This window comes from Pogoniulus pusillus, chromosome 2 (assembly GCF_015220805.1).
Source record: "Pogoniulus pusillus isolate bPogPus1 chromosome 2, bPogPus1.pri, whole genome shotgun sequence".
In the NCBI taxonomy this organism is placed as follows: domain Eukaryota; kingdom Metazoa; phylum Chordata; class Aves; order Piciformes; family Lybiidae; genus Pogoniulus; species Pogoniulus pusillus.
In genome coordinates, this window is record NC_087265.1 from 44613179 (window position 1) to 44639482 (window position 26304).

Below are 26304 nucleotides of genomic sequence, written 5' to 3' on the forward strand. Positions count from 1 at the left end.
GGCTTCAAGGAGACCCTTCCAGTATCTGAAAGGGGCTTACAGGAAGGCTTGGGAGGGACTATTGACAAGGTCTTGTAATGACAGGACAAGGAGTAATGGGTTTAAACTGGAAGAGGGAAGATTTAAACTAGATGTTAGGAAGAAGTTCTTTACAGTGAGGGTGGTGAGACACTGGCACAGGTTGCCCAGGGAGGTTGTGGCTGCTTCCTCCTTGGAGGTGTCCAAGGCCAGGTTGGCTGAGATCTTGAGCAACCTGTTCTAGTGGGAGGTGTCCCTGCCTATGGCAGGAGGCTGGAACTGGATGATCCCTGAGGTCCTTTCCATCCTAAACCATTCTATGATTCTATGTTTTCTTCCAAAAAAGAGTAAGATTCCAGTAAGATACTCAGGTTTCAACTTCCAAAATAATGTAAATATTTCATTAAGGACAAAATTAAATCAACATTCCCTAACATAAGGAACCTTTTCTTTTAAAATAACAATATTTATACATTATTAATCACTAAGTTAGCCATGTCAGAACTTCTACAATTAAAGACATTTCAGGGTTTGCTCTTGTATGCTTTGAAGTTAATTAGTAAATTCTGTTTTGGTTTAGCATCTACTGTCAAAATTATTTACAGAAACTGCATTAACAAGAACCATGTATTAAAATTCATGGGAGTGACTAAAGGATTTCCCCAACTAGTGTCTGCAGTTTCAGTCTCTAATTACTGATTATTCTGGAGCACAGAAAAATTTCATTTTCTTAGCCCTCCACATGATGTTGACATCTTCAGCTTGGATTCCTAACCTGTCCTACAAGTCCTATGTGGATTACTTTGTGGATTTCCTGACCCAATGAAAGTCAACAAATGTTGTAACTTGAAGGGCATCAAAGGGAGGAAAAAACTTGGTAGGGTAGTAATATTTATAGTAGAATATCACAGAATCAGTCAGGTTGGAAGAGACCTCCAAGATCATCCAGTCCAACCTAGCACCCAGCCCTGCAGACAATGGCAAGTAGAAATCCAGACTGACCTCATCCCTACGCCATCGAACAGCATCTCCATACTCTTCCCAGGATACCTGTCCCTGCTTCTACTGCCTGCACAGCTCCTTCCTGCCTTTTAGCTTGACCAGCAGGCCTCATCTCAGCCATTCTGATCTCTTTCCTTCCTTGCTAGATTTCTTACACCTGGGAATCCAGACCTCTTGTGTTCTGTGGAACATGCCATTGGGATGGGCTGCCCAGGGAGGTGGTGGAGCTGCTGTCCCTGAAGGCGTTCAAGCAAAGCCTGGATGAGGCACTTAGTGCCATGGTCTAGTTGACTGGACAGGGCTGGGTGCTAGGTTGGACTGGATGATCGTGGAGGTCTCTTCCAACCTGGTTGAATCTATGATTCTATGCAGGATGGACTTTGTAATTTCTTTAACAGAGCTTAACACTCCTTATTTTCTGGAAGTTGTATCTCATTTATTCATAGACACTTACAAAAACCCCAAATGTTTTAGTACTAAATATGGATTTACACACACTTGGCATACTAAAAGAATACTTTTCCCCCAAAGTGTGGCTATTATTATTTTTATCCTTATTTTAATATCACTCTATCATTATGTATATCCTTGCACCAACCTTCAGAGGGTATTTGCTGCATCAGGTCTCTGCAGCAGCAAAGATATCTCTGGCAAAGCAAATAAAATCTGAAACCCATTAAGAGCTTTTTTCTATACTTGGGCTCCTTCAGTAATAAAACAGGGGAAATAAGGAATGGAGTTTTGCAGGTGCATCATTGCTTTCTCCTATTGGCAAATGAATAGATGTTTGTTTGCCTTAGGTATTGCAAATGATTTCTAGTATCCCATTTCCCTCCTGAAAATATGTGTCATAGAATCATAGAATCAACCAGGTTGGAAGAGACCCCCAAGATCACAAAGGAGTGAGTTCTGGCTCTGCCAGGCTGTGACTGTAGGAATGCTCTCTAAAATGTGTCATCAAAACTGACTTGGGAGCCCAAGGCATCTGTAAAGGGTTAACCCTCCTGCAGAAGTGGTCTTGACCCTGACCCCAGGTCCTGCTGACTCCTCCCCAGAGGTGGGTCTGAACTGTACTCCAGGTGTAGTGGTTAGCCCACTCCCACTTCCTGTCTAGCCCCCTAAAAAAACAGAGGAACTTCATGGTTCATCCTCTCTTGCCCTGCCTCCCTGCCTGACAGCACCACCCTCCTGTTCCTGCTGCTTTTTGGTTTACCACGTGGCCATCATTCCATGAGGTGGACAAACCCATTGCCATCAATCTGGTTCTACATACACATTTTGTATCTTGTTTTCCCTTCCCTGTACCTCTTTTATAACTCCCCTACCTCATATAGAAACATAGAATCAACCAGTCTGGAAGAGACCTCCAAGGTCAGCCAGTTCAACCTAGCACCCAGCCCTGTCCAGTCAACCAGACCATGGCACTAAGTGCCTCATTCAGGCTTTGAACACCTTCAGGGATGGTAACTCCACAACCTCCCTGGGCAGCCCATTCCAATGGCATATCACCCTCTCACCTCTCCCAGTGAAAAAAACAAAGCAAAGATCATTTATAAAATCCCTCTGCTGAATTAAGCAAGTTATGTCCCATGATTTAGACACAATAATTCCATCAAGTCTCTCCTTAACATGATTTGAAATTGCTTGCCTCTAACATATAAAAAAGGGAAATCTAAGCAGTGTTATTATATGCAGGAGAATTAACTCACTAAGAGCAAGCATCAAGGTGGGAGAAGACAATTTGATGAAGACAAAGTTTTTCTAAGTAATGAACATCAAGCAAAGAACCACCTGAATTCAGCAGGATTTCTGAGACACATTAGGCAAAAATAGGTTCCCCTTATTATTGTGCCCCAGATGGGCAAGAGAGCCAATGGCATCCTGGCCTGGATCAGGAACAGTGTGGCTGGCAGGACAAGAGAGGTTATTCTACCCCTGTACTCAACACTGGTCAGGCCACATCTTGTGAGTGCTGTGTCCAGTTCTGGGCTCCTCAACTCAAGAGAGATGCTGAAGTACTGGAACGTGTCCAGAGAAGGGCATCAAGGCCCTTTTATTTATTGTTAAAGTTTTCTCTTCTACCTTCCAAATCGAAGTGAGACTATTAATTTGAGTGTGTTTTAGCTTTTCCTCTCTACATCTAATTCCTTTTCTTTGAAAAAAGAGGAGGAGAGGGAAAGGCATCCTAGAGTTGTTAGTGGTTGGTTCTATTAACTATATTGGAGTCACTGGGAAATTTAAACTAGAACCAAGACAACATCTTTGTGTACAAAACCACATTCTGATCAAATCTCCTGCTTTACAGTGTGACACTGTGTGACCCAGTTAAGTGTGACAAAAGAGTATGAAGCTACCCCAAGGTTTATGAGGTGTCTTCTAACAGAGCGTGCTCCGGGTATCGCATCAGCTAGGCATCTGATATTTAAATAACTGCAGTGTTACTGTAAAGTCTTAGGGAAGTAAAGTTCATCTTTTCAGCTGCTAATAATTCAGTACTCATGGTACTTTTCACTTTCAGAAACTCAGATGCAGTTGACACTAAGCTGGGGGCAGATGTGACTGGGTTGGAGGGCAGAAGGGCTCTGCAGTGGGACCTTGACCGCCTGGACAGATGGGCAGAGGCCAATGGGATGGGGTTCAATAGCTCCAAGTGCAGGGTGCTGCACTTTGGCCACAGCAACCCCATGCAGAGATACAGGCTGGGGTGGGAGTGTCTGGAGAGCAGCCAGACAGAGAGGGATCTGGGGGTGCTGATTGATACCCACCTAAACATGAGCCAGCAGTGTGCCCAGGTGGCCAAGAGAGCCAGTGGCATCCTGGCCTGCATCAGGAATGGTGTGGCCAGCAGGAGCAGGGAGGTCATTCTGCCCCTGTGCTCTGCACTGGTTAGACCACACCTTGAGTACTGTGTTCAGTTCTGGGCCCCCCAGTTTAGGAAGGACATTGAGATGCTTGAGCGTGTCCAGAGAAGGGCGATGAGGCTGGGGAGAGGCCTTGAGCACAGCCCTACGAGGAGAGGCTGAGGGAGCTGGGATTGGTTAGCCTGGAGAAGAGGAGGCTCAGGGGTGACCTTATTGCTGTCTACAACTACCTGAGGGGAGGTTGTGGCCAGGAGGAGGTTGCTCTCTTCTCTCAGGTGGCCAGCACCAGAACAAGAGGACACAGCCTCAGGCTGCGCCAGGGGAGATTTAGGCTGGAGGTGAGGAGAAAGTTCTTCACTGAGAGAGTCATTGGGCACTGGAATGGGCTGCCCGGGGAGGTGGTGGAGTCGCCGTCCCTGGGGCTGTTCAAGGCAGGATTGGACGTGGCACTTGGTGCCATGGTCTAGCCTTGGGCTTTGTGGTAAAGGGTTGGACTTGATGATCTGTGAGGTCTCTTCCAACCCTGATGATACTGTGATACTGTGTAAATGCCACAGTAGGCATCTAGTGCCACTATAGGATACTGAGCTCCTACTTCCTTCAGAGATTCTCCTTTCTCTGTGTTGTGCCTCATGAAGCACAAATGTAAGACCCAAATGTATTTTCTCTGGAAACTTGCTGTGAGTCATAGAATCATAGAATCAACCAGGTTGGAAGAGATCTCCAAAATCATCCTTCCATTATCTGAAATAATGTATGGGGAGTGCCCATATTCTGTGTAGTTCTTTTTCTTAGTATTCATCTTCAGGATCAAATCTGTTAGTGCTGGGGCTGGTCTGAGGATGCTGCAACCTTTATTCATCTCTTTTTCACTCTTGGGTCCTGTGGCTGTGTATGTTCAAAAGATATTACATAATGCAACACAGCACAACTGATACAACTGTCTCTGGACATAGGAGTGAGAAAAAATAACAGCAAATTGAAGATCTGTATGAAATTGAGGATCTGTATGTATGAGCCTGTTCCCCAATCTGTGTAAGTGTCAAAAATAACAAGATAGGCAGAGATCAAATCCAAACTGTAAAGCCTTACTCACAGCAGTCAGAATAAACTGCTTTATCATATTTGGCCTGTTAGCACAGGGCACTTTGTAAGCAGTAGCGTTATTGGGCAAGATGTAATTGTCAGCAAGATTGGACATACATTCTGTGGAACTGTAGGTGACAAACCACTGGGTTCTGTCAAACTATGGTGGTAAAGGATTTACTCAAAATACCATGATGAATGGGTGGGCAAAGGCCAGCGAGATGAGACTTATCAAGGCCAAATGGAGGGTTCTGCACTTTGGCCACAACAACCCCAAGCAGCGCTACAGGCTGGGGACTGAGTGGCTGGAGAGCAGCCAGGAGGAAAGGGACCTGGGGGTACTGGTAGATAGTAGACTGAAGATGAGCCAGCAGTGTGCCCAGGTGGACAGGAGAGCCAATGGCATCAGGAACAGTGTGGCCAGGAGGACAAGGGAGGTTGTTATTCCCCTGTACTCAGCACTGGTCAGGCCACACCTTGAGTGCTGTGTCCAGTTCTGGGTTCCTCAGTTCAAGAGAGATGTTGAGGTGCTGGAATGTGTCCAGAGAAGGATGACAAAGCTGGTGAGGTGCCTGGAACACAGCCCTGTGAGGAGAGGCTGAGGGAGCTGGGGGTGTGCAGCCTGCAGAAGAGGAGGCTCAGAGGTGACCTCATTGCTGTCTACAACTACCTGAAGGGAGGCTGTAGCCAGGTGGGGGTTGGTCTCTTCTCCCAGACAACAGAACAAGGGGACACAGTCTTAGGTTGTGCCAGGGGAAGTATAGGCTGGATGTTAGGAGGAAGTTGTTGGCAGAGGGAGTGATTGGTATTGGAATGGGCTGCCCAGGGTGGTGGTGGAGTTGCCATCCCTGGAGGGGTTCAAGCAAAGCCTGGATGAGGCACTTAGTGCCATGGTCTGGTTGATTGGCCAGAGCTGGGTGCTAGGTTGGACTGGATGATCTTGGAGGTCTCTTCCAACCTGGTTGATTCTATGATTCTATGAAAGCATTACAAAGGTTCCTCCTACATGTTGCTGTTCCTGTTGTTCCTGTTCCAGCCCACTACTGGTAATAATCAAGTTTCCTTCCTAAGGTCTTTTGACTGGATAAGGCTGCAGATGTTTCAAATGCAACATCTGCAGCCTTCCTAGCAGGTACATTGCTGTGCTTCTCTGTAGCATCCCAGGCAGGAGCAGAATAGGAGATCTAGGACAAGTGGAAAGCTGCAGTGAGCTGAAAGTCAAAAGATTCCTTTTGAGGCAGAACCACTGTCACCTTGTCCCCCTGAAGGGGAAGCTTTCATTACACCTTTAAACTTGCACTAAGATGCACTAGTATGCATTGCTCTTTCAGAAATGCTATTTTAGCTTTTCTGGTGTAGTTCATTATAAGCAAATTTATCTTTAAAGGTATCATTTGAGCTGATACTGTTCTACCTACACTTTGTAACAGGAGTGTTTAGAAAAATACATGATATAAACCAGGATAAATAGTTTTTTGATTTTTTTAAAAAATTTTTATTTTTTAGAACCAACCAGGTTGGAAGAGACCTCCAAGATCATCCAGTCCAACCTATCACCCAGCCCTATCCAGTCAACCAGACCATGGCACTAAGTGCCTCATCCAGGCTTTGCTTGAAGACCCCCAGGGACGGTGCCTCCACCACCTCCCTGGGCAGCCCATTCCAATGGCAAATCACTCTCTCTGTGAAGAACTTCCTCCTAACATCCAGCCTAGACCTACCCCAGCACAACTTGAGACTGTGTCCCCTTGTTCTATTGCTGGTTACCTGGGAGAAGAGGCCACCCCTCACCTGGCTACAATGCCCCTTCAGGTAGTTGTAGACAGTAATAAGATCACCCCTGAGCCTCCTCTTCTCCAGGCTAAACAGGCCCAGCTCTCTCAACCTCTCCTCATAGGATTTGTGTTCCAGGCCCCTCACCAGCTTTGTTGCCCTTCTCTGGATACATTCCAGCACCTCAGCATCCTTCTTGAATTGAGGAGCCCAGAACTGGACACAGTACTCAAGGTGTGGTCTGACCAGTGCTGAGTACAGGGAAAGAAGAACCTCCCTTGTCCTACTGGCCACACTGTTCCTGATGCAGGCCAGGATGCCATTGGCTCTCTTGGCCACCTGGGCACACTGCTGGCTCATGTTCAGCTTACTATCTATCAGTCCCCCCAGGTCCCTTTCTTCCTGACTGCTCTCCAGCCACTCAGTCCCCAGCCTATAGCGCTGCTTGGGGTTGTTGTGACCAAAGCATTGTACCTTGCAGCTGGCCTTTTTCAGTCTCATCCCATTGGCCTCTGCCCACCCATCCAGCCTGTCCAGGTCCCTCTGCAGGGCTCTCCTACCTTCCAACAGATCCACACCTGCTCCTAGCTTGGTGTCATCTGCAAACTTACTGATGCTGGACTCGATCCCCTCGTCCAGGTCATCAATAAGTACTCAGAAACCCGAGTTCAATGTGCATGAAAAGATGAATACTTCTGCATTTGAAATGTACTGCTTCAGAACACATACTCTGTTAAGTCACAGTTAAGAGCTGTGAGGTAATTCCCATGGCAAATAATCTGATTAAAACAAACACAGCCCACAAGTAAACCTATGTAAAAAATTCCTACACAGACTATTCTGATAATGGTGTGTGGTGTTTTCAGACTCCTTTAACACATGCAGGCCAGTAAGTGGAGAAAATCTAATCATATCATTAAGTACTTTTAATCACTTTATGTAGCAGAATGACAGAACTTTACTGAACCATTATTACAGCTTTTAATTTTCAAGTGCATATTGAGGGGACTAATTGTGACCTTTAGCCAAAGATAAAATTACACATAAAAGCAAATGGATAAGATCTTCAGGTACAGCAATTTGTGAGAGCTGCTGCAAGGTCAGCAGAGCTTTCAAAGTTTATTACTGCTGCCTACTCAAATTAACTCAAGACATCTGGTTGGATGTGAGATGCTCCAAGAGAATCATAGAATCAACCAGGTTGGAAGAGACCTCCAAGATCAGCCAGTCCAACCTAGTACCCAGCTCTATCCAGTCAACCAGACCATGGCACTAAGTGCCTCATCCAGGCTTTTCTTGAAGACCCCCAGGGATGGTGCCTCCACCACCTCCCTGGGCAGCCCATTCCAAGATATAGTGTAAATGAAATTATAATTTTAAGGAGTTTACCAGTGACTTAAGTTACTCTTCAGTTTTTGTGATGGTTTGGGTGTTACCTGCCCCACACTCTTATGAAATCTCCCAGACTAGACTCAGCTGAGCTGAAAATTGAATGAAGCTTTCTATTTACAGCTTAGCACAATACACAAGCAGGTATTTACAATATACACAGCTAGAGACAGAAATAGACAAGTTAAAAAGGTAATACAGAAACACAACAGCCCTCCCAGAAACCAGAGTCCCCAGGAGGGACTCCCAACCACCCTCCCACCTCTCTACCTTATCCCAGACTTTGCCTTACATTCAAGGTGAGTTTGGAAAATTGGCCAGGGTGTTAGGAAGCAGAAAGATTAGTTACACAGACAGCAGGTTAGGGAGAGAAGGGCAAGCAGCCAGAGACAGCAACTGTGCTATCTATGTCTTGTGTTCTTGTTTTTATACCTCTCAGCAAGCCTGTGAGTGCAGCAGACATCACCACTGCTTCCTTTTCACAGCCTATCATCTAATTATTCTCACACAAACATTCCAGCTTGCTTCAAACAAGCACACTTTTGTATTATTACAGACATTATCTGCTACTCTTAAAATTCTGTCTGTAAACAACTAAACCAAAAAGGCACACATCACTAGAAAAAACACACAGGAAACTACAAAACCTTCTTACTTCCTGACCTTTCAATGTTGTGTTGGAATGGTGATTTTATTCCTGATTGCTTTGTCGGTTTAGAACAGCTCTCTCAGGATTTACTTCTGTGTTGGTCCACTAGCATTCAGTAAATGCAGTTAAGGACTGTAACAGTGCTATTTCTATGGAAGTTATTAGCCATAGCAAGTCAGTTATGTCAGTGATAGTGTCCATTGAATGTGTACATTAATCCTTTGAGATTTACTGCTGACACTCAGTACAGAAGAGGGAATAGTTCATTAATAAGCAAATGAGGAGAGACTGAAAGAGCTGGGGCTGTGCAGTCTGCAGAAGAGGAGGGTCCCAGGTGACCTTCTTGTGGACTTGTACTATCTGAAAGGGACCTACAAAAAAGCTAGAGAGGGACTTTTCAGGCTATCAGGTGGTGACAGGACTAGGAGGAATGGAGCAAAGCTGGAGGTGGGTAAGTTCAGACTGGACGTGAGGAAGAAGTTGTTGAGCATGAGAGTGGTGAGAGGCTGGAATGGGTTGCCCAGGGAGGTGGTTGAGGCCCCATGGCTGGAGGTGTTTAAGTCCAGGCTGGATGAGGCTGTGGGCAGCCTGCTCTAGGGTAGGGTGTCCCTGAACATGGCAGGGGGGTTGTAACTAGACGTTAGGAGGAAGTTCTTCACAGAGAGTGATTGGCATTGGAATGGGCTGCCCAGGGAGGTGGTGGAGTCACTGTGCCTGGAGGTGTTCAAGCAATGCCTGGATGAGGCACTTAGTGCCATGGTCTAGATGATTGGCTAGGGCTGGCTGCTAGGTTGGACTGGATGATCTTGAAGGTCTCTTCCAACTTGGTTGATTCTATGATTCTATGATTCCATCCTTTTGGCCCCTTTCAACCCTGACTGATTCAATGATTCTAAGTTTAAGAGCACATAACACACAATCATGAGAGCAGTCTTTTGTCTCTTCTCAGCAAAGGTGCATTCAGTTTTATTTGCACTGGCTACCCAAAGAATGACTGAGTGTAATGCATCCTCTTCACTCTAATTTTGCAGTAACTTTAAGTCTTTTCGTAGTTCCAGGTATCTCTAATGGCTGTTTTTTCTCCATTCATTCACATGACAGGCACACAATAACCATAGCACAGAATGGCCTTAACTGCATGCCTGATCTCTAAGATTAACACCTGTTCCATTCCCTATGGAATGGAACACAAACCCTATGAGGAGAGGCTGAGGGAGCTGGGGGTGTGCAGCCTGGAGAAGAGGAGGATCAGGGAAGAGCTCATTGCTGTCTACGACTACCTAAAGGGAGGTTGTAGCCAGGTGGGGTTGGTCTCTTCTGCCAGGCAACAGGCAACAGAACAAGAGGACACAGTCTCAAGGTGTGCCAGGGGAAGTATAGGCTGGATGTTATTGGGAAGTTGTTGGCAGAGAGAGTGATTGGCATTGGAATGGGCTGCCCAGGGAGGTGGTGGATTTGCCATCCCTGGAGGTGTTGAAGCAAAGCCTGGATGAGGCACTTATTGCCATGGTCTAGTTGATTGGATAGGGCTGGGTGCTAGGTTGGACTGGCTGACCTTGGAGGTCTCTTCCAACCTGGTTGATTCTATGTTTTGGCATTTTGGGCCTGTTGTTCAGCTAGCACCATGAAGTATCAAAAGCTAACACTTACTGTTTAGATCTTTAGGAACAATACTTAATACTTGAGTTTTAGCAAAATGTCAAAAGCCATATTTTATGTCTGATATCCCACTCAAATTGAATGAGACAGGGAAATATTTCAGACTTTAGACTACCCAGGAAGCAGCTACTTGCAACTAGTTCTACATCTTCCACCTCAGGTTATGCTCCCGTTTGTGACCTAATTGAACTGTTCTATTCCAAAAGATCCCAGCTTATTTCTTAATAATGCTATTATTATGCATTAATTGAGTGAAATCATGATGTACTAATGCCAGTAACAGTCCTGCCAGATAAGCCAAGTTTAAATCAAGACATCTGGGCAACTACCATGATTTTTTCTTCACTGATGATCATGGAATCCATATATCAGAGGACCCAAGCTAGTTTTCATTTTCCAAGCAATTAAATTCATACTACACTGTGTTGCTTTATTGCTGCAGAAGAAATGACTTTCCAGAGTTAGTAACAATCTTGTACCCAGCTGGCATATATGATGCTGTGTTGTGCCCAGGTAGTCAGCACTGTCTCAGTTAAGAAAACAGGGAAAAAGTCTTCACAGCTACTCTACACTATCAGTTTTTCTCATTACTTCAAATTATTCTTTTGATTAGGTAAATGTACACCCTGATGTGACTCTGTATCCTTATGTCACATTCACTGCTATATCCATCACTCTTTTTATGTATTTGATAAAACAACTGCTGTGTCTCACCGAGTTCCTCTTCCTCTAGTTAGTCTGTTATCCAGTTCTAACTTCTCATTTTCATTTTCCTCAGCTTGGTGTTCTACTGCAATGAAAATGAGGAAGCTGGGCTCATCATCAGCCTCTCGATGAGCCTCTGCAGAACCAGGAATCTACAAACTTACTGATGAGGGGACTGAGTCCAGCATCAGTAAGTTTGCAGATGACACCAAGCCAAGAGCAGGTGTGGATCTGTTGGAGAGTAGGAGAGCCCTGCAGAAGGATCTTGACAGGCTGGATGGGTGGGCAGAGGCCAAGGGGATGAGATTTAACATGGCCAAGTGCAGGGTTCTGCACTTTGGCCACAACAACCCCAAGCAGCACTACAGGCTGGGGACTGAGTGGCTGGAGAGCAGCCAGGAGGAAAGGGACCTGGGGGTACTGATAGATAGTAAGCTGAAGATGAGCCAGCAGTGTGCCCAGGTGGCCAAGAGAGCCAATGGCATCCTAGCCTGTATCAGGAACAGTGTGGCCAGTAGGACAAGGGAGGTTATTCTTCCCCTGTACTCAGCACTGGTCAGGACACACCTTGAGTACTGTGTCCAGTTCTGGGCCCCTCAAATTCAAGAAAGATGTTGAGGTGCTGGAACATGTCCAGAGAAGGGCAACAAAGCTGGTGAGGGGCCTGGAGCACAAATCCTATGAGGAGAGGTTGAGGGAGCTGGGCCTGTTTAGCCTGGAGAAGAGGAGGCTCAGGGGTGATCTTATTACTGTCTACAACTACCTGAAGGGGCATTGTAGCCAGGTGGGGGGTGGCCTCTTCTCCCAGGCAACCAGCAATAGAACAAGGGGACACAGTCTCAAGTTGTGCCGGGGAATGTATAGGCTGGATGTTAGGAGGAAGTTGTTGGCAGAGAGAGTGATTGGCATTGGAATGGGCTGCCCAGGGAGGTGGTGGAGGCACCGTCCCTGGGGGTCTTCAAGAAAAGCCTGGCTGAGGCACTTAGTGCCATGGTCTAGTTGACTGGCTAGGGCTGGGTGCTAGGTTGGACTGGATGATCTTGGAGGTCTCTTCCAACCTGGTTGATTCTATGATTCTATACTGAGATTTTCTTTCAGCTGGAGAGGTTTTATGCTTCCAGCTAAGCAAAGAGCTCCACTCAGCTTTGAAGTATGGAAAGTGTAAATTCACTTTAATACTCTAACACTTGTTACCACTCCACCAAGGATGACACCACTTTCAACTAAAAGCCTTTGAGACATGGTGGAGTTTTCTGCTTGTTTCCAGTCAGCCAATTAGCCTCTAGTGTAGATTAACTCTGAGTGCATATCCAGTAACTAGAGGGAGCTCAACTCTTTGGAAGCTCTCTATTTACAGCCCAACTTACGGGTGTCAGAGATTTCAGTTTTCCTGATTAAGTGGAGTCACAAAATCCATGGTAAAATGAATTGTTACCCTCAGTGCTAGAGAGAGGACATAGAAGGATAAGTCTTTGTTTGTTTTAACTTCTCTGCTAATTCATCTGAAAATATAAGCCTTATAACAAGGAGATGGCACTTACACTCAGTAGGCACTCTCAGAGCTACATATTTCCTTGGAAATTTATGAGGAAAAGTAGGAGGTGGAGATCTACTCTTTGTTATAAAATAAAATAATGCATAATAGACTCTTTCTTTTAAATGGACATGATTTGGTTAATTGGCAGAAATCATGGTCTCTTTCAATTCTGGAAAATGTATCACCTTTGAAACATTAGAAATTGCTACCCTAAGAACACATGAATCTTTAAGAACATCGTCAGAGAATCAGAGAATCAACCAGATCATCCAGTCCAGCCTAGCATCCAGCCCCATCCAATCAACCAGACCATGGCACTAAGTGCCTCATCCAGGCTTTGCTTCAACACCTCCAGGGATGGCAACTCCAGCACCTCCCTGGGCAGCCCATTCCAATGCCAGTCACTCTCTCTGGCAACAACTTCTTCCTAACATCCAGCCTACACCTCCCCCTCCCCCTGGCACAACTTGAGACTGTGTTCCCTTGTTCTGTTGCTGGTTGCCTGGCAGAAGAGACCAACCCCCACCTGGCTACAACCTATGTTTTTAAATATGCTATTGAAGTGTTGTCTTTAATAGAAAACTTTGCTACTTCCTAGGGAGGCAAAAACTCCTCTATTTTACTCACAGATAAGGCAAACCAGCATAGGAGGTGACCTATACCAACAGACAGGAATAGAAGGATAACCTACATAGCAGCATCCACATTTCACTGAGAATGTCAGTCATTATCAACTTGTTACCTCCCCATTTCTTCTTGGCCCTTCCCATTATCCAGAGTTCTTTACTGCTTCCCCTCATTCTCTTTTCCCCTTTTTTCCTCCTTTGAACTTTCCTTTCTGCTTCTCTGACTTTAGTTTTCCTTGAAGGATTCAGAAGGGTAGCAGTGAACTTTTAACCACTGACATTCAAACAGGATCAGAATGATGTCAAAGGAGTTCACACCTCCCTACTACTACGTGTTTATAGAAAATGACTTGACTTCTGGCTTCTTAGAATTTAAAGCTTGTTACAGAGGGAGAAATATGTCCTAAAAATGAGACACTAAAGAAAGAAAGAGGCTTTACTCCCCTCTCTACTTCTCATACAGTTCACAGAAGGTGCCACATTTCATTTCACTCCACAATATGCTCAGTCATTGGTTAAAAAAAGATCAGGAATATGAGATCTTGTGTGTCCTGCCCTCTCTGGCTCCTCCACAGGTGATCAGTAACCTTCACTGAAGTTATTTGTGGAATAACTTAAGGAATACTAAACACAGTATAATAAATTAGTATTAAAACACAAAAAAACCCAGCAGTAATACCTTAAATTTTCTAGTAGTCTTTACTCCTCTGTGGAGGAATTTGAGAGTTTGGTCAAACTCCAGCAAAGTCAAACAATCTCTGCTTCAATGGTACCACTTTTACATCTGAATTCTTAGCAGTCATCCTAAGAGCCATAATGCAATTATCTCATAAAGATTAAATTACTAATACTAATGAAATGCTAATTAAAATCTCTTATGTTACACTTGAAAACAGAGGAAAAACCCTTGTGGGTGGCAAGGAGAATGCCAGCCAATCAATGAAATCTTGTAAAATCTATTTTAAATACTATCCCACCGGAGGAAAATCAATCTAACAGTGACTACATATTACCAAAGAGGGGCAGGGGGGTTTAAAACATAATTTTGGTGTTTAGTGTGAACAGTGATTATGATGACAAAGATGATACAGAGAGATAATTTCCATTGAAATATTCATAGCATAATAGAATCATAGAATCAGTCAGGGTTGGAAGGGACCACAAGGATCAGCTAGTTCCAACTAGACACCCTACCCTAGAGCAGGCTGGCTACAGCCTCATCCAGCCTGGCCTTAAACACCTCCAGAATTCTATGATGTATTTATAGAAAAGTAAGCTTGTTAAGCAATTTTTGCAAAGTATATCACAGGATGGTAGGGGTTGGAAGGGACCCAAGGAGATCATCGAGTCCAACTCCTCTGCCAGAGCAGGACAATACTATCTAACACAGATCACAGAGGAACACAGCCAGACAGGCCTTGAAAGTCTCCAGAGAAGGAGACTCCACAACCTCTCTGGGGAGCCTGTGCCAGTGCTCTGGAACCCTTACAGTAAAGAAGTTCCCTTTGTGTTGAGGTGGAACCTCTTGTGCTGCAACTTACACCCATTGCTCCTTGTCCTATCCCAGGGAGCAGTGAGCAGAGCCTGTCTCCCGACTCCTGGCAGCCTTCAGATACTTACAAACATTTGTTAAATCCCTTCTCAGTCTTCTCTTCTCCAGACTAAACAGCCCCAGGTCCCTCAGCCTCTCCTCATAAGCCATGCCCTCCAGTCCCCTCATCATCCTCCTAGCCCTCCGCTGGACCCTCTCCAGCAGATCCCTGTCCCTCTTAAACTGGGGATCCAAAACTGAAGGCAGTATTCAAGATGAGGTCTCAGCAGGGCAGAGTAGAGGGGGAGGAGAACCTCCCTTGATCTGCTGGACACACTCTTCCTAATACACCCCAGGATCCCATTGGCCTTCTTGGCCAGGAGGGCACATTGCTGTGCCATGGTTAACTTGTTACCCACCAGGACCCCCAGGTCCCTCTCTGCAGGACTGCAATAGTTACTATAAAAGAAACTTAATACTGTGATAGGAAGGTATTACTTTGCAAAAAATCATATTTTTCCTTCTCTTTTTGGCACGTTGGCTAGTCAAAGACAGAAAAAGGCCCATTTTCAGTAATGAAACTACAAAATATATTGTGCCTAATATAACCTACTCTTTGAACAACACACAAAAAAAATCAATATTAAGAAGCAGCATAAATCTAATTATTGCTTTTTAATAATTCCATTAATAGCTCCATAAACTAAGCAGTAAAACTATTCTTTAAATCACATCCAGCAGTTTAGCCACTTTTAGCTTTATCTGAAGCACTGAACCAGTATTTCATATATCGATGCCATTAATTTTAAACAGAGGCATGTAGGGATGCTTAGAAATTCAACCTGACTGGTATTAAAATACATTATTATTAGTGAATGGCAACAGTTGTGTTCTGTCTAGAGATCTGTGCCTGACCTAATTTGGTAGTATTTAAAGAAATGACTCTCAAAAGAAGAAAAGAAATGGTTTTTGGAAATGCACTGCTCAGGTTAGAAGTCTCAAGAGTTCTCATTAACAGAAAATTACATTCATGTGATCAAGAAAGCTTTTGTTATCCTGCAGATGAAGTTAAGTTTGTGTAGAGTCATGAACTCATTTGAAATTATTTCAAAAAGCAGTTAGAAAGCTTTCTACTGATGAGTTCTTGCTGAAAACAAAGGAAACTGCTTATTCATGTGAATAGATAGCTGCAGTTTTTACAGAGGAACTGTCATAAAGTTCCAGACTTTGCACTGAGTGTGGTCTATAGCAGCATGAAGCAGGGCTAGTCCCCTTGCTGCATGGTGGTCATTTGACATAGAACAGAATCATAGAATCATAGAATCAATCAGGTTGGAAGAGACCTCCAAGATCAGCCAGTCTGACCTATCCCCCAGCCCTAGCCAGTCAACTAGACCATGGCACTAAGTGCCTCAGCCAGGCTTTTCTTCAACATTTCCAGGGATGGTGACTCCACCACCTCCCTGGGCAGCCCATTCCAATGCCAATCACTCTTTCTGCCAACAACTTCCTCACAACATCCAGCCTAGACCTCCCCCAGCACAACTTGAGACTGTGTCCCCTTGTTCTGTCACGGCTTGCCTGGCAGAAGAGACCAACACCCACCTGGCTACAGCCTCCTTTCAGGTAGTTGTAGACAGCAATGAGGTCAGCCTGAGCCTCCTCCAGGCTAAACAATCCCAGCTCAGTCTCTCCTCATAGGGCTGTGTTCCAGGCCTCTCACCTCTTCTACCTGTAACTAGGGGCTGACTACAGCTTACAGAAAGCTCTCTATGGGCACTGTGCAAAAATATGTCCTACATAGGTTGAAAAAGCCACCATATTCCATGTGCACAGTTTACATTCATTTAGCTGTTCCTCTTTTCACTGTCATTCATCCTTCCTGTGTTAAAGATCTTATGATCTCATTCCTTGTTCTTCCAAGCTGCTTTGTTAAAATAATCTTTAATAACTGCAGCATTTTTTGTCCTGTGCACTTATTTAATCAGCTTTTAATCTATTTATTTTTTGGTGTTTTTCCTCTTTGCAAGATGCCAATCATAGAACCAACCAGGTTGGAAGAGACCTCCAAGATCATCCAGGCCAACCTAGCACCCAGCCCTAGCCAATCAACCAGACCATGGCACTGAGTGCCTCATCCAGGTTTCTCCTGAACACCTCCAGGGACAGTGACTCCACCACCTCCCTGGGCAGCCCATTGCAATGCCAATCACTCTCTCTGCCAACAACTTCCTCCTAACATCCAGCCTAGAGCTCCCTCACCACAACTTGAGACTGTGTCCCCTTCTTCTTTTGTTGGTTTCCTGGCAGAAGAGACAGACCCTCACCTGGCTACAGCCTCCCTTCAGGTAGTCATAGACAGCAATGAGGTCACCCCTGAGCCTCCTCTTCTCCAGGCTAAACATTCATTATATGTAAAAAATTGTACATGAATTACACATGTTCTGCTTCTCTAAATGTGTAGGTATTGTTTAGCCTGGAGAAGAGAAGGCTCAGGGGTGACCTTATTGCTGTCTACAACTACCTGAAGGGAGGTTGTAGCCAGGAGGAGGTTGCTCTCTTCTCTTAGGTGGCCAGCGCCAGAACGAGAGAACACAGCCTCAGGCTGCACCAGGGGAAATTTAGGCTGGAGGTGAGGAGAAAGTTCTTCACTGAGAGAGTCATTGGACACTGGAATGGGCTGCCCGGGGAGGTGGTGGAGTCGCCGTCCCTGGAGCTGTTCAAGGCAGGATTGGACGTGGCACTTGGTGCCATGGTCTAGCCTTGAGCTCTGTGGTAAAGGGTTGGACTTGATGATCTGTGAGGTCTCTTCCAACCTTGGTGATACTGTGGTACTGTATCACAAAGTAATTAACACATAGCTGTTGTAGCCTGTAAAACTTCTTCATCCCATATAAAGTCCGTGTGCTACATAAATCACTGGGGAAGTTCACATGAATAAGCTAAGGTTTCACTGTTAATTTGTTGTAAAAGAGAAATGCCAGTTCAGCAGTTCACTCATGATGGGTTGCTGTACAGTGCAGTGATCAGAGATCAATAGGCCAAGGCACTAGAAGAAGAAGGCATTGTAAATCTCTGTGGTGCATTGCTGAGACATTCTTTTTAATAGAACAAACAAGTTTTCCCTCATTCTCTCAAAAGTGAATTCTGTGTTAGGGAGGAAATGAATTGTATTGGTTCAAAATGTCTGCGGGCTTTCTTTAGCAGACTTGTCACAGGATGTCAGCAGTTGGAAGGGACCTCAAAGGATCATCCAGTCCAAGCCCCCTGCCACAGTAGGAGCACTTAGAGCAGATCACACAGGCAGGTTTTGAGTATCTCCGAAGAGGGATACTCCACAACCCCCCCATGGCAGCCTGTTCCAGGGCTCTGTTACCCTCACAATGAAAAACTCCTCTTCCTGTTTCCTTTGAACTTCCTATGCCTCAACTTCCACCACTGCCCCTTGTGCTGTCACTGGCCATCACCCAGCAGAGCCTGGCTCCAGCCTCCTGGTGCTCACCCTGCACATCTTTCTCACCATGACTGAGGTCCCCCTTCAGGTTCCTCCTCTCCCAGCAGCACAGCCCCAGCAACCTCAAGCTCTCCTCCTAAGGAATATCTTCCACTGCCTTCAGCATCTTTGTGGCTCTGCACTGGACTCTCTCAAGCAGTTCTATGTCCCTCTTAAAAGGTCAAGTACAGGCTTAGAGATTTCAAGTCCCCTGAGGTGAGAGACATGATGTAAAGCTCAGGAGGAAATGCAGCCAGGCCAGACCCCTCTTAGAGATCAGTTTAAAACATCTACAGACATTACTGATTGGCTGCTACATTATTTTCCCATCACAGATGCTTCGCCCGTGGCTGCACATTTACATCTTGACAGGACTGCTATACTAAATGGCAGTGGTCCTGTACACTCTGAAACACTTTCTCCCACAGTACTCACTACTGTGTAGAAATATAGATCATATCTCAATAAATTGTGACAGGTAGTTCACAGCCTTAAAACATAAAACATAAAAATATGCTTTCATATTATTCTGCTTTTACATAATTGAGCACAGGCTGTTCTGGAAGAAAATAACAGCTGCCTGAAGTAACTTCATGTTACATCTCCTCTGGCACAAGTTCTTCTGTCTAGATGCAGATAATTGTATGCAATTACAACAGTTTAGTAATCTCTGTAAAACAGCTAATTTAGTTGGGGGTTTTGCTTGTTTCGTTTTGGGGGTTTTGTTGTTGGTTTTGGTTTTCTTATTCTCTCCACTTTCTGAAGAATACACTGAAATACAGAATGGGTAACAGGGACTTAATCTTGAATGCATCTATGCATTGAGAGAGTGATTTGCCATTGGGATGGGCTGCCCAGGGAGGTGGTGGAGTCACCATCCCTGGAGGTGTTCAAGAAAAGCCTGGATGAGGCACTTAGTGCCATGGTCTGGTTGATTGGCCAGGGCTGGGTCCTAGGTTGGACTGGATGATCTTGGAGGTCTCTTCCAACCTGGTTGATTCTCTGATTCTATGACAGAAACTATGGAACATGCAAATAAACACTTGTGTGATTTCTGCAACTACAGAGAGTAAAAGTGGAAGTGGTGAACAAGGAGGTCTGTTTCCACAGGGGCTTCCAGCAGGAGCTGTATGACAAATCTTACCGAATTGGAGCGTTTTAAAGGCAACTACATTACATAACAATGAACAGATGCACAGCTGTGGAAGGAGTCTTCCTCTTTCATCTCCTGGGTGCCATTTCAAAAATTCAGCTTTCTACTGCTCTTACAGTAGGTGCAAGAGTGGTTTGGTTGTTTGTTTTTTTTTTGGCAACAGTTGATTTGCAAAAGATTTATTGCCAAAAAAATTGAGTAAAATGTCAGCTTTACCACAAGTATGCATGCAAAATGCACTTCCCAGTTGTAGATTAATTTGCCCCCCAAATACAAAGGGAAACCAAAACAACTTAGGCTTGTAACAGCTGCAAAAGGCTTCAAGGTAGACTCTACAGTTGTTACAAGCACAAAGAATGAGGGGTGACCTCATTGCTGTCTATGACTACATGAAGGGAGGCTGTAGCCAGCTGGAGGTTGGTCTCTTCTGCCAGGCAACCAGCAATAGAACAAGGGGACACAGTCTCAAGTTGTGGCAGGGGAGGTCTAGGCTGGATGTTAGGAGGGAGTTGTTGGCAGAGAGAGTGATTGGCATTGGAATGGGCTGCCCAGGGAGGTGGTGGAGTCGCTGTCCCTGGAGGAGTTCAAGAAAAGCCTGGATGAGGCACTTAGTGCCAGGGTCCAGTTGACTGGATAGGGCTGGGTGCTAGGTTGGCCTGGATGATCTTGGAGGTCTCTTCCAAGCTGGCTGATTCTATGTGTAACCCAGCATTTGTAAGAAAACTTTCTGAACTAAGTCCTTTACTAAAGGATAAAAATGTTGTACAAATCAGCTATGAAGACATTCAGAAGGGGGTGCTCTAGATGAAAGCACAATGCTTTATCTTTGGACTACCATTTTCCATACATTTAAGTGCTCCATAGTGTACTAGCCAGGTGTCAGAAATGAGTTGTGGACCTGCCAGAAGAGATGTTTTCTGTTTCTTAACAACCATCCTGGTCCGTGACAGAATTGATTTGCTTTTGACATATACTGCTAGTACTGCCAGAGACAAAATATTACCTCTCTTTACAGAACTGTCTTTGTGCCAAATTTGTTCAGCTGAAGCAAGTTCAACATGATAACTAATTTGAGTTTTTTAAAAGAGACATCAAATAACCTAAATCTATTAAGTCCTGTTAAGTTCTTTTTTGAGAATATTGGAATACACTTTTGACTTTGCAATTTAAGCATAATATAAGCTCAATAGGTAGATTTTTCTCTTCTCTGAGTGGTACTTGACCTTTACTTCACTGTATGGGTATCTTCATCTATTGTGTACTCTATGATGCTTCCTACGATGAGAACTGGAGTTCTAAGTCTGACTTGGAATCATAGAATCAACCAGGTTGGAAGAGACCTCCAAGATCAGCCAGTCCAACCCATCAACCAGCCATAGCCAGTCAACTGGACCCTGGCACTATGTGCCTCAGCCAGGCTTTCCTTAAACACCTCCAGGGACAGTGACTCCACCACCTCCCTGGGCAGCCCATTCCAATCCCAATCACTCTCTGAGTGCACAATTTCCTCCTCACATCCAGCCTAGACCTTTCCCAGCACAACTTGAGACTGTGTCCCCTTGTTCTGTTGCTGGTTACCTGGCAGAAGAGACCAACCCCACCTGGCTACAGCCTCCCTTCAGATAGTTGTAGACAGCAACGATGTCACCCCTGAGCCTCCACTTCTCTAGGATAAACACCCCCAGCTCCCTCAGCCTCTCCTCACAGGGCTGTGCTCCAGGCCCCTCACCAGCTTTGTCACCCTTCTCTGGACATGTTCCAGTATCTCAACATCTCTCTTGAATTGAGGGGCCCAGAACTGGACACAGCACTCAAGGTGTGGCCTGACCAGTGCTGAGTACAGGGGCAGAATAACCTCCCTTGTCCTACTGGCCACACTGTTCCTGATCCAGGCCAGGATGCTACTGGCTCTCTTGGCCACCTGGGCACACTGCTGGCTCATCTTGAGCTACTACCTACCAGTACCTCCAGGTCCCTTTCTTCCTGGCTGCTCTCCAGCCATTCTGTCCCCAGCCTGTAGCGTTGCTTGGGGTTGTTACACTCCACGAGAGTTTAAGGTGTCAATAGACTCAACAACGCTGTTTGACTGTCAAAACACTGATATAAAAAGAACACATCAGTGACTGGTCACTCTTTAACAGTTTGCTGTATGGTGTAGCATTTCCTATCCTCTGTGAATTATGAGACCAATTTGCATCAGAAAAGCATAACAGAGTTACAGAAAAGTCATTACCAAAACTGATTTTTCACATTCCTCCTCTAACTAACATCAGCTATTGCAAAACTTTGCTTTGAATCCCATTCCAGTTATTGCTTTTTTTCTGTTACGTTTCTCTCTGCTGCTCAGCCCTTGCTGATCCCAGAATGAGGCTCAGGTACAAAGGTCAGCACTGCTAGGTGAGGGATCCACCATTAGGCAGACAAAGAATTAACTGAACAATCATCCAGGTCAAAGGCAGTCTTTTTTTGTATCATTTTAGTAGTCATTAGGTAAGGCTCTTAATTGAGAATAGGTTACCTTAAGAGTTAAGGCTTTCTCAGAAGCAAACTTGTTAAAAATCTGCAGAAGAAACACTTCTCAAATCTGCTCTGCCATGTGTTGAGGGGTTTAATTAATTATTTTCCAATGTGTCTGAATCATTTGCTCCTCTATTGGCATATATTGTGATTTTCCTCCTGCTCTGCTCTAACATTAAACATTGAGGTGCAAAATGCATATCCACCCATCTCCACCAGTACAGGCTGGGAGGTGATCTGCTGGAGAGCAGCTCTGTGGAGATGGACCTGGAGGTCTTGGTGGATAAGAAGTTAACCATGGCACAGCAATGTGCCCTCCTGGCCAAGGCCAATGGGATCCTGGGGTGTATTAGGAAGAGTGTGTCCAGCAGATCAAGAGAGGTTCTCCTCCCCCTCTACTCTGCCCTGCTGAGACCTCATCTTGAATACTGCCTTCAGTTTTGGATCCCCAGTTTAAGAGGGACAGGGATCTGCTGGAGAGGGTCCAGCAGAGGGCTATGAGGATGATTAGGGGACTGGAGGGCATGGCTTATGAGGAGAGGCTGAGGGACCTGGAGCTGCTTAGTCTGGAGAAGGGAAGACTTAGAGGGGATTTGGTAAATGTTTATGAGTATCTGAGGGCTGGGCAGGAGAGAGGGGACAGGCTCTGTTCACTTGCTCCCTGTGCTAGGACAAGGAGCAATGGGTGTAAGTTGCAGCACAAGATAAGTTGCAGCACAAGAGGTTCCACCTCAACACATGGGAGAACTTCTTTACTGTAAGGGTCACAGAGCACTGCAACAGGCTCCCCAGAGAGGTTGTGGGGTCTCCTTCCTTGGAGACTTTCAAGGCCTGTCTGGATGTGTTCCTCTGTGATCTGTGTTATATAGTACTGTCTTGCTCTGGCAGGGGGGTTGGACTTGATGATCTCCCTGGGTCCCTTCCAACCCCTATCATCCTGTGATCTGTGTATCTTTAGTAGCCTTGCAATGAGTAAGCAGTTTTGCAACTTTCATTGCAAAAAGCAATATTTTGATGAGGAGGCCTCTGGAAATGTTTCTGAACTCCAACTTTGGAAAAAGCATGTTTTTAATGGAGCATGTGTCCCTTGAAATGAAGACAGCTGAGTGAATAACAGAGGCAAACACTGGTACTAGGATACCCACATTCTCTATGCTTGTGTTTTCTTCTTTCATGATACTAGGGCTCTCTTAAGGTAATAACTGTATGTGAATATGGAAGAATTGATAGGCTGACTATAACAAAATTTAAAATGAAAATTTCATGAAAGCATTTTTCTATGTCTTGACAGCTATTTAAAAACCTTAGCAGAGGACTGCCAATGATTTTTTTACACCTAAATATTTTCCCATCTTCCATTATGACTCTTTCCATAGTGAGCTGGCAAGACAAAGGCATAATTACACAAGCCTGAGAATCTCTGTGGTTCTTTTCAAATAGTAGGTTATCTTCTTCATTACAAAAACGACTGAAAATCTGATTCTAAAAGAATATAGCTCCTAGGGAAAGTTGTATTTCCACAATTACTCTCAGCAGCTCCATCTCAAGATTCTCAGCAGGTCGTATTTGGAGAATACCTATGAAAAGCCAGCTGCAGTTCTACAAATGTTACATATTGGCAGATTGTAGACATTTGACACTGCAGGTTCTCCTGATGCCACAAAGCTGGTGAGGGGCGTGGAACACAGCCCTGTGAGGAGAGGCTGAGGGAGCTGGGGGTGTGCAGCCTGGAGAAGAGGCGGCTCAGGAGTGACCTCATTGCTGTCTACAACTGAAGAGAGGTTGTAGCCAGGTGGGGGTTGGTCTCTTCTGCCAGGCAACCAGCAACAGAACAAGTGGACACAGTCTCAAGTTGTGCTGGAGGAGGTCTAGGCTGGATGTGAGTAGGAAGTTGTTGGCAGAGAGAGTGATTTGCATTGGAATGGGCTGCCCAGGGAGGTGGTGCAGTCACCCTCCCTGGGCGTGTTCTAGAAAAGCCTGGCTGAGGCACTTAGTGCCATGGTCTGGTTGAATGGACAGGGCTGGGTGCTAGGTTGGACTGGATGATCTTGGAATTCTCTTCCAACCTGGTTGATTCTCTGATTCTATGCCTAAGTCAACCCATGGGTTTTGAATGTCTTCAGAATCCCAGATGAGGGCTTAGTGATCCAGTCCCCATTGTGAGATTTTCTCTCTGTATTGTGTACACCTCAGTTATTTCTATGGGTTTCATATGGACTGATGCCAATAGTCCGCCCCCAGAACGAGAACTGAAAGGCACAAACATGGCTGGCACAGAACCAGCTCAGGTTTGGCAGCAGTACAGCAGCAGTAGCACAAGGCAGCAGGGACAGGCAATAACTCAGAGCCCTGTGCTGTATTCCCTGTATTGGCCCAGGTGGCCAAGAGAGCCAGTGGCATCCTGGCCTGCATCAGGAGTGGTGTGGTCAGCAGGAGCAGGGAGGTCATTCTGCCCCTGTACTCTGCACTGGTCAGACCACACCTCGAGTACTGTGTTCAGTTCTGGGCCCCCCAGTTTAGGAAGGACACTGAGATGCTTGAGCGTGTCCAGAGAAGGGCGACGAGGCTGGGGAGAGGCCTCGAGCACAAGCCCTACGAGGAGAGGCTGAGGGAGCTGGGGTTGTTTAGCCTGGAGAAGAGGAGGCTCAGGGGTGACCTTATTGCTGTCTACAACTACCTGAAGGGTGGTTGTGGCCAGGAGGAGGTTGCTCTCTTCTCTCAGGTGGCCAGCACCAGAACAAGAGGACACAGCCTCAGGCTGCGCCAGGGGAGATTTAGGCTCGAGGTGAGGAGAAAGTTCTTCACTGAGAGAGTCATTGGGCACTGGAATGGGCTGCCTGGGGAGGTGGTGGAGTCGCCGTCCCTGGGGCAGTTCAAGGCAAGGTTGGATGTGGCACTTGGTGCCATGGTCTAGCCTTGGGCACTGTGGTAAAGGGTTGGACTTGATGATCTGTGAGGTCTCTTCCAACCTTGGTGATACTGTGATACTGTGATACTGTGATACTGTGATACTGTGATACAGTGATACAGAGGATGCTCTGGGGCCCTGCCACTCTCTGTAGCAGTGCACATGCAGTGTCCTACAGCAGCCTGTGCTCTCCTTCCTAACTGCAGTTATTTAGTCTGTTCAACAAAACAATAAAGTGTGGTTTTATGCTGTGGTGCAAACAAAGCCATCAAAAGGTCTGAGTGACTATTGCAAATTATTTCTCTGTCTAACATGCTACAGACTTCGTTCTCCTCAGTTATTACCATGCTGGCACTAAAGAAACAAAACCTTAAAAGGACAGAATGTGTTGTGAGTGTTTGCATCAATTCTGCCTAATGGAACTACTACCAGGGAACATATGGCTACTATGAATAGTGTTAAACTCATAGAGAGTGATTAATTAACAGTATGCAAGTATAAAACCCTTATATTGTGAAAGCAAACTGAAGCTTAGCCGTCTGTGGGATACACTTTGAAATGCCAGTTTAAAAATAAACATTTAGAAGTTTGAGCTATTGCTAATATTGATAGAACAGCAAAGTTAAAAGCTTAATATCAGCTTTGTGGGAGCTTTGAGAGTATATCACAGTATCACAGTATCACAGTATCACCAAGGTTGGAAGAGACCTCACAGATCATCAAGTCCAACCCTTTACCACAGTGCCCAAGGCTAGACCATGGCACCAAGTGCCACATCCAACCCTGCCTTGAACAGCCCCAGGGACGGCGACTCCACCACCTCCCCGGGCAGCCCATTCCAGTGCCCAATGACTCTCTCAGGGAAGAACTTTCTCCTCACCTCGAGCCGAAATTTCCCCTGGCGCAGCCTGAGGCTGTGTCCTCTTGTTCTGGTGCTGGCCACCTGAGAGAAGAGAGCAACCTCCTCCTGGCCACAACCACCCTTCAGGTAGTTGTAGACAGCAATAAGGTCACCCCTGAGCCTCCTCTTCTCCAGGCTAACCAATCCCAGCTCCCTCAGCCTCTCCTCGTAGGGCTGTGCTCAAGGCCTCTCACCAGCCTCATCGCCCTTCTCTGGACACGCTCAAGCATCTCAGTGTCCCTCCTAAACTGGGGGGCCCAGAACTGAACGCAGTACTCGAGGTGTGGTCTGACCAGTGCAGAGTACAGGGGCAGAATGACCTCCCTGCTCCTGCTGACCACACCATTCCTGATGCAGGCCAGGATGCCACTGGCTCTCTTGGCCACCTGGGCACACTGCTGGCTCATGTTCAGGCAGGTATCAATCAGCACCCCCAGATCCCTCTCTGTCTGGCTGCTCTCCAGCCACTCCGACCCCAGCCTGTATCTCTGCATGG

At 45.7% G+C, this 26304-nt stretch overlaps 1 protein-coding gene and 1 long non-coding RNA gene across 7 annotated transcripts in view; one reads left to right on the forward strand and one right to left on the reverse strand.

Annotated features, from left to right (window-relative positions):
* The window catches only part of LOC135186174 (uncharacterized), a 250372-nt gene that overhangs the window by 188622 nt on the left and 35446 nt on the right, over positions 1 to 26304 (forward strand). The gene's annotated exons all lie outside the window — the stretch shown is intronic.
* The window catches only part of B3GALT1 (beta-1,3-galactosyltransferase 1), a 232434-nt gene that overhangs the window by 167916 nt on the left and 38214 nt on the right, over positions 1 to 26304 (reverse strand). The window lies entirely within an intron of this gene.